Source organism: Ziziphus jujuba, chromosome 12, assembly GCF_031755915.1.
Source record: "Ziziphus jujuba cultivar Dongzao chromosome 12, ASM3175591v1".
Classification (NCBI taxonomy): Eukaryota; Viridiplantae; Streptophyta; class Magnoliopsida; order Rosales; family Rhamnaceae; genus Ziziphus; species Ziziphus jujuba.
Genome location: NC_083390.1, coordinates 9,593,778 through 9,602,354, shown reverse-complemented (window position 1 = coordinate 9,602,354; position 8,577 = coordinate 9,593,778). Strand labels below are relative to the sequence as shown.

The following is an 8,577-nucleotide window of genomic DNA, read 5'->3' as shown; positions in this document are numbered from 1 at the left end:
ACTAATATACTTAAATACTATGATCCACAAGTCTATCATGAATTCAATAGAGTTGTAAACCATTTAAAATCTTCTCAAAAGTTATATAAAATGATAACACATATATGTAAAAGTAGATATTCATTGTTAGGATTAAAATATTGATGATCTTATGCCATATTTATAGCTTAATATTTGTTAGTTTGTGTTAATTTGTTATGGAAAGATACTCAATTATGTATTTTTCTTAGTTCAGGTGAAGGAGAAAAAATTTCAAAAAAACAATCATAAAAATGGATTCCTTGAGTCGAATTATGGAGGAAAGCAAGAATAGAGCTCAAATGGACCGATCATTAAAAAGATTCCATGAAAATACCTTGAAGATTCCATAAAGATTTTGTCGGAAATTTCATGGTGGAAGTGGATGTCATATGAATCCTCACAATCTAACGATCTCAAATGTCTCATAAATTTTGGATTTTGAGGTGCGAGTAAAAAGTTATTGTCATTTAAAGTTTGGAATTTATAAAAAGGAATATTTCTATTTAAATCTCCACCATTGATCAAAAGAAGGAATCAAGGCAATCCAAAAGCCAATATTAGGACAAATGGCAATAATTGGTTAATTTATCATTAATGAGGCACATGTCATGTCACATGCTTCATTAAGAGTAAATTAGACTAATTAACTATTTTTTTGAAGGAATTAGAGAAAAGGAAAGTAATGGAGAGCAAATTATATCAAGTCTCTTTTTTACACATGAAACTCGTCCAACCCTTTTGATGGCCTAAAAAATGTATTGTCCAAGACTCCCACATTGAAAATAAAGAGACAAAAATTTTCCTAAGGTCTTATATATATAGTCCCCACTTCATTGAAGGAAAATATACAAGTTTAGAGAGTTAATTAAGAGTTTTTAAGAGGCTTTAATAGAAACAAACCAAATTTTTGGAGTTTTTTAAGTTCTCTTAACGGTTATAGGGCTTTAAAGTTTTAGAATTTTGGGAAATCAATTGGAGAGCTTGGAGGAGGCATAGAGATGTGGACTTACTTGGAGAAAAAGGGTGCAAATTGGAGAGCTCTTGGAGGATGATTTCTTCAATAGTTTTTATTCTCTTCTCTTTTCTCTTTAATTGTGAACCTTATTATTTTTAATAATTATGGATGCTGAATTTATTTTTTCCATGAACTAATTTTCATAGCTAGAGCTATGATGTAGCCCTAATTATGAAGGTTTAATTACTTTAATATATGTTGAGTTTTATTTAATTAGTAATATGTTTTGTTAATAAATCACTGATATGCTTAATGTTTTCATAGGCCAAAAGGAATAAATGATTTTAATAATATTTGAGCTTGGAAAAGGATAATATTGTGGATCTCCAATGGATTACATAAATGCATAATTGATGGGAAAATAGTTATGCCTCATGCCATATTATTTGCTTAATCTATGCTCAGTAAATTTGTATGATCTAATTTATAGGCCGGAAGGAATAAATTAGTATATATGAATATTATCAATTGTGACTGGAAACTACTTTTGATTAATTTTGTGATTAAGTATGGTTAACAAAATTACTAGTTAATTAAATTCACATATTTAACTAATTAAATTGGAATAGTTAGTGGTGAAATCAAATACCCTAGTATTCATAATTACTAATTTAACTCTCTCTTTACTTAAAATTGATATAATTTTAATTGATTGCTTTTGTTTAATTTAGTTTATTTATTTTCAATTGCCATCTTAAATTTTAGTTTAAATATTATCAAAATCTAATTATTTTTAGTACTTAATTCTTAATGCCTTGGGTACGACAATCCAATTTTTTCACTTTATTACTTGAAAAAGATTCGTGAACTTGCGAGTTGATTTTACACATCATTCATATATGTATGAAATAAACATTTAAATCAAATTATGTATATGGAAAATATTTAGACCAAATATATATTATATTGCCATGCCTAAAACATTTTAAAAAGATATAAGTACTATCGTCTCCAAGCTCAGCTAAAGTGCCTACAATATAATAAAGCATTCTCAGGCTCAAACAATTAAACCAAAGTTATTGGTATATACCAAATGTTTTAAAGTAATTTATACAACTATAAAATTACACATATTGGAACTAGCTAGTATCCAAAATTGAAGCTTTTCATCTGAAGGTCAATTTTACAAAATTAATCCTTCCAATGGGTTCTATTAATATTTAATTACACTAATCCACCTCAATTTGTCCAATTTGATCAATTTTTATGCAAACACAGTCCAAATTTACCCTGTACTTAACTAATTGATCCAAAAATGGAAAAATTATCAAACAATATCCAAAATTTATAAACTTTATATCAATGGAAAGCCCAAAAGATAAGAAATACAATAATGTGCTCACCTTAATCCAAAAGCGTCGCCGTTGGTTGGAAAACTTGTTGGAAAACTCAACCAAATTCCATGTTGATGTATCTCTCAAAATATGAGGAATCTTAGCAAACAAAGTACTGAAATACATTCAAAGGATCCAAAAATGGGAGGAAGGATGTGTGGATTAGCCTGAAATGACCTAAAAATCCAAAAACTCTGAAGGCTCACTCTGTCAGCCACCGTCGATTTCACTGGCTTGAACTGGGTGCATCGACCGTGATTCTCCATGAAATTTTACTATTGAGGTTGTCATTGTGTGGTGCATGTAGGTGGATGATGGCCCAACTCGGACAAAACGACGGTGACCCTAATTGGGCATTAAATGAGTTTAGCTTACCCGATTGAAACATGTGGGTCTATGGGGAGGTTTCTAAGGTTTGAGGACAAAATGGGAGCTTTGAGATTTGTTCACTTTTGGACATACTTTCCAATGTTTATATAGAGATTTGAATTACTAATAGACAAAAAGTCTAGGAAGTTCTGTAGTAAGTGAATATGTAGTTTTTTGTAATGATTATGTTGTCCTAGTAGGAGCCTCGTAGATATTTTATTTGGATTTCTTATAATTATATGACTCACTTACAGAGCTCGTTTTGCCAATAATAAAACTAGCTTATTTATCGACCTTTTTTAGTAGAGCCCTTGAACACATACTCCCTATACTACTTCACTTGCCAATAGTATAGTCCATTGTGTTGGGGGGAGCTATTTGAGCAGTTTGCTTGTGAATATTGTGCACAACACAATGGACTACACTACTAAAAAAATTATTTTCAACGACCACCCTTTTGGTTGCTAAACATTGACTTTTTGGTCCCTAAAGTAAATTAGCAACCAAAAAATAATGGTCACTGGGTGATTGCTTAAACATTGTAGCTAATTGTTTTTAGTAACTAAAAATTTTGGTCATTAAAACTCTAAGTTTTGGCAACCAACATTTGAATTTTTAAGGACCAAGTTTTAATCCCTAAAAGTCAGAAAAAAAAATTCACCATTTTCATCAAAATTTGGTATTCTAAAGTCATATTAGTGACCAACAACATAATTATTAGCAACTATTAATATGGTCATTGACAAATAACTTTTTGGTCACTAAAAACAGCTTACAGTGACCAAGATCTTAGTCACTTGTACTCTTTACATATTTTGAAATATTTTTAATCACCAAATATTGGTCACTGATGCTGTATATTCAGCAACCAATCTATTGTCACCTAACACTTCTATATTTAGCAACCAATCTGTACAGACTTTCAGCAACCAAAAGTTGATCACTAAAAGCCAATTAATTTAGTTGTTTATATTTTTTAAAATAAATTTATTAATTACTATTGGTGTAAAAGTACACAATATATAAAAGCAAATTAAAAAAAATTTATAATACCCAAATTGTAAATATTATTTATAAAATAATAATGTCATTACATACATATAATAGACATTGCACAATTAAAACAATGATTCAAATGTGTACAATATAAGAAAATAAAATATATAAACAAGTGCAACTAACAATAACAACGGTGCTGGTGGGCAATGGTGTAAGTGGGAGGCGAATGTTGCATTGAACTTGTTGCATTAAACATGGTCTTGGTCTTTAGAAACTTGAAATCTGAAAAAATAGAATAACTAATATCAAATGAAAACCAACCTACTATAACAATTTGCTAAAATAACTTCAAGATAAAATTCTAGGTGCAACTTAACCTAAATGGAATTTTAAAACCACCAAATGCCCAAAATGAACAGTCACTACAAACCATACACTACATTTGAACAAAAATCTTCCATGTAAGGTTGAAATAAAAAAAACATAACGTATGCCTTAGGAACAATGAAAACCAATCCGCAACAGGAAGGACCAGAGGAAAAGTTGTCATCATTCCTTTCCCTACAGCATCTTTCTATATTGCTCAAGTTAGAGACATAGTTTACAATGTTTTGGCATTGTAAGGAGTGGCTTGGGAAGGCTATTGCAGCTTTCCTCTTTTAGCTGATAACAGAGATGATTATGGCAAGAAAAGCAAGGATTAATATGCAGAGAAACAAACACAACACTATGACAGCAAGAAAAAATTGCATTACAGATAATTTCCTGATTATGCTCCTTTAACAATTTCTACTTATACAATTGTGTCATTCATGAGAAACTACACTTCATTTGGTTTGGTTTTTTTAAGCTCTTTCATAAAAGAGCTCAAAATCATTTATAAGGTTCTTTTAAGCCTCAAAAGCCAAAACCAGTATATCAAAATTTGAGACAAACAAGGCATTAAAGTGCAAACATAAATGGTCTTTTTCGTGGATGACATTTTGTTCCATATTCTGGTAGTGGTGAAGTTTTTAAATTGATAAAGTTGAATTTATACATTTTTTTAAAATGTTTTTTTAAGACAATTTCGTATAAGATTTAGTTTCAAATTACCCCTAAATTGTTTAATATGCAGCATGCAGATATGGTGATGATAGGCATGAGTGCTAATGCCCACTACATATATAAAATTTCAGTGCTAATGTTTTAAACCAAGTGATGAATGCTAAGGTGTCACAATGCAATATACCACCTAAAAAGATCCAAAACCAATAGATGGTAAAAAAGAAGTATATATCTAAAAGTTGGAGTTTAGATCAAATGTCTAACCAAATACATAATGACTTAAATGTGGATGAAAATTAAAAAACTGTCAAATAAATCATGTAGAGAATCATAATCCTTTCACTGCAAAACTAGATTGAATACAAAAAAATAAAAAAAGCAACTTGACCATACATATCTGTTTTTACACTGAAAGAAAAATATAATACCATTTCAATCATTGGAACACTTAAACAACATAACGCAGAATCCAGATTATGTATTTTCTAATTAAAATAAACAAATGGAAGAGGAGAATTATCAAATGTTAGCATCACTTTAACAAAATTTCATTTTCTTGCCTCACAAAACTGTAACAAATAAACATTTTGTAAAGATTATTTGCAAAAATTCAGATAAAGCAAATGACATATCACATTCAAATGTTCCAGTACGCGGTTCATCATGTTCAATTCATCTTAGGAAATAGCAATTGATACTATCCAAATTTCCTAGTCTAAGCTTGATTCCAACATGTCTCCAAGCCCTTATTCCAACCAAAGCTCTTTTCAAACTTACTGTCATTAAATCCTTACAGTCATCCAAAGCTCTTTTTGGCATATTATGATATGCCTAGAACTAATTATTTAAATAATAATAATAATAATAATAACGAAACAATAGATGTAGCAGAAGAAAGAGGGAGGAAGAATAAATAAAGGGTGGGTAAAGGCAAGGTAGAAGGGGAAGACAAGAGCAAGTGGAGAGATAAGAAGCAGAAGGAGAAGAGTAAACAGAAAAGACCAAGAGCAGAGGGGGTCCCATTAAAGATGGCTCAACTCTTAACTATCTCGACAAAAAACAAGTTTCATCACCAAATCATTTGCAACAAATTGTGATATAAAATCATTATAAATACAAAAACGTACTCAGCATTGTTTGAAGTAGCTGTGGTGCTTGAGGGGGGCCTGCACAATAATACATATCTCAGATATAATATTAGCTAATCCAAAGACCAAACAAAAATTGGAAAAAAGAAAAAGAAAAACATAATTGAAAGGGTGGTCTTCAAGTAAACTCACAGTGCTTCAACATGTGTCTCAGGTGCAGCAGAATTTGAATTGGGCAGAGTTGTAGGTGTATTTGTAGGAGCAGGCTGTCAAATATAGGTACAATATAGTTAACACACATATAACGTAAGAAATAGAAGATGCAATGGATATGTAAAAACAGTACCTGTGCGGATGAGGCCCCTACTGAGCCTACTGTTTTGCTCTGTAAAAATTGCAAAGAGGAAGTAAGAAAATTTTCAAACAAAAGTGAGGAATAATGATGTTAGGAAAGGGCTTATGAAATACAGTCCATAGAAAAAAGTGAGGATTTCTTATAAAACTTGTAAAAATATGGTGAATGTTTAAGTTAAGTTGTTCACTTGGAGATTCAATTACACAATTGCACAGACAAATCATTTCATCATGGGGGAAAAAAATGCAATTGTCGGTAAATTTTCTCAAGAAATATTACTCTAAAGTATTCTGTAAAGAATGTAGCAACTAATGGGTACTAAATTAAAATTTGAAAAAAAAAAAAGAAAAAAGTCAGAATACGATTAGATGTGGCTTGTATGCATAATAAAAAGAAGTAACTTAATTATTAGTACAAGGCTACTTGATGTGAATCTTTCTATTAACAGAAAATATGCTATAATAATAAAACAGTAGTGAATAGTAATTAAGCGCTACATTAAAAGGAAGTGATTAAAAGTGATCAGTAAACGAATAACAAGGAATACGTAGAATGGCATAATAATTAATATAACATGGTGTTTTTGCTACACGTATAGAATCCTCAAAGCAGCTAGTTATAAAACTAATTGACTACGTAATTCTCAAAACAATATCAGAAAAATATGCAGAATTCTCAAAGCAGCATCTGAAACAGACACAAGCAACTCAAAAAATGGTTTCTATTAAGCTAGCCAACATAGAGTATTTCATCCAACACATAAGCAACACATCAACGACAGGTAGAAAAATAGAAAACTTACCTTCCAAACTCGATGCTATAGATTTGGTTTAAGCCTCCGAAATTAAAACTTCTTCCTCATGAATCAAAGCCCTAATTTTGTAGATTGAAGCCCTAATTTTGCAGATAAGGAAATCACAAGAAAACAAATTAAAGCCCTAATTTTGTAGGTAAAGAAATCACGTGAAAAACAAGGAAGAAGAAGAAGAAGAATAAGAAGCTAGAAGATCGAAGAATGCGAAGAAGAAAAACACAAAAGGAGAAGAAGAATAAGAAGCTGGAAGATCGAAGAAGAAAAATGCAGAAGAAGAAGCTGGAAGATCGAAGAAAAAGAAGAAGAAAAATGCAGAAGAAGAAAAACGCAGAAGATGAAAGATCGAAGAAGAAGAAGAAGGAAGACGCAGAAGAAGAAGAAGAAGAACGCAGAAAAAGATGACGGAAGATCGACTATTTTAATTAATGGAAGATGGAAGATCGATGGCCAAATATTTTAATTAACTAATGGGCCAAAACTCACAGGCAGCAATCTTCCCGCCAAAGGACAAAATAAAATTTTGGTTTTAAAAACATCAAAATAAATCTAAAAATAAAAGTTTTATTATGTATAAAGTGAAAAAATGTATAGTTAATATTATAAATATCAAATTTCTTTTTTCGTATATGATATCTACAATTGCATATAGATGCTATGGATTTTATTTGTAAATAAATTTTAAAATTAAGACTACTATAGGAGTGGATTGGATGAAAAATATAATTAATCATTTTTATTAAAAAAATGATAAAATTAATCAATACATGTAAAATTGCTAGTGTGTCATGTTATGTTGGCTTAATTAGTTACTTACTCACTGAAGAGGGATTATTGTAAATATAAAATTTTCAGTATATATGAACAAAATAATTAAGTATTATTTGATAATATTAAAAGCATCATAAATTACTCTAGATGTTGCTAAGTTGATCCCTACTTTTGGAGGCTTTGTAAATGATTATAATTTCAAAAAACAAAAAACTTAATAAAATATATGTAATTAATTGATAGCCATAAATATCATTTTATATATTACTGTTGAAGAATAATTTTAAAATTGACTTTATATTTATGCCATCTAACTTTGATACAAAATTGACCATTTCAAAATGATATTTGATGTTAGCTTCTTACCATATGAAGTGAAATTGATCTTATCCATAGCAAAATCATATATATATATATATATATATATATATTAATTTATGTATATTTTCATAATAATCATAATAAAATGCTAAGTATGTTAAATCGTATTTTACTTTTTAACTAGTCGAACCATTCTAATTTTTTATTCCAATTTTTTTGTTATAAAATAAGATATATTATCAATAAATAAGGATTTTTTGTACATATAATTTTTTATTATATGATTGCTTTTCTATGTTATCACCTCAATAAAATTTCTCTTAAGATTATAATTTGAAGTTAAAGTTAAATTATTCCATTCCGTTATTTTATATAATACTATTATAATTCCAACCCCCCCCCCCCCCCCCCCAAAAAAAAAAAATCAATAGTAGACCCACATGGGT

At 29.6% G+C, this 8,577-nt stretch overlaps 1 long non-coding RNA gene across 1 annotated transcript; it reads right to left on the bottom strand.

Annotated features, from left to right (window-relative positions):
- Positions 1-3,789: 3,789 nt before the first annotated feature.
- Positions 3,790-7,396, bottom strand: LOC107428799 (uncharacterized). Its single transcript, XR_001582390.4, has 5 exons — positions 7,031-7,396; positions 6,220-6,258; positions 6,066-6,139; positions 5,913-5,951; positions 3,790-4,020 (listed from the first exon to the last, which is right to left on the bottom strand). It is a non-coding gene; the product is annotated as an uncharacterized LOC107428799 (long non-coding RNA).
- Positions 7,397-8,577: the final 1,181 nt, after the last annotated feature.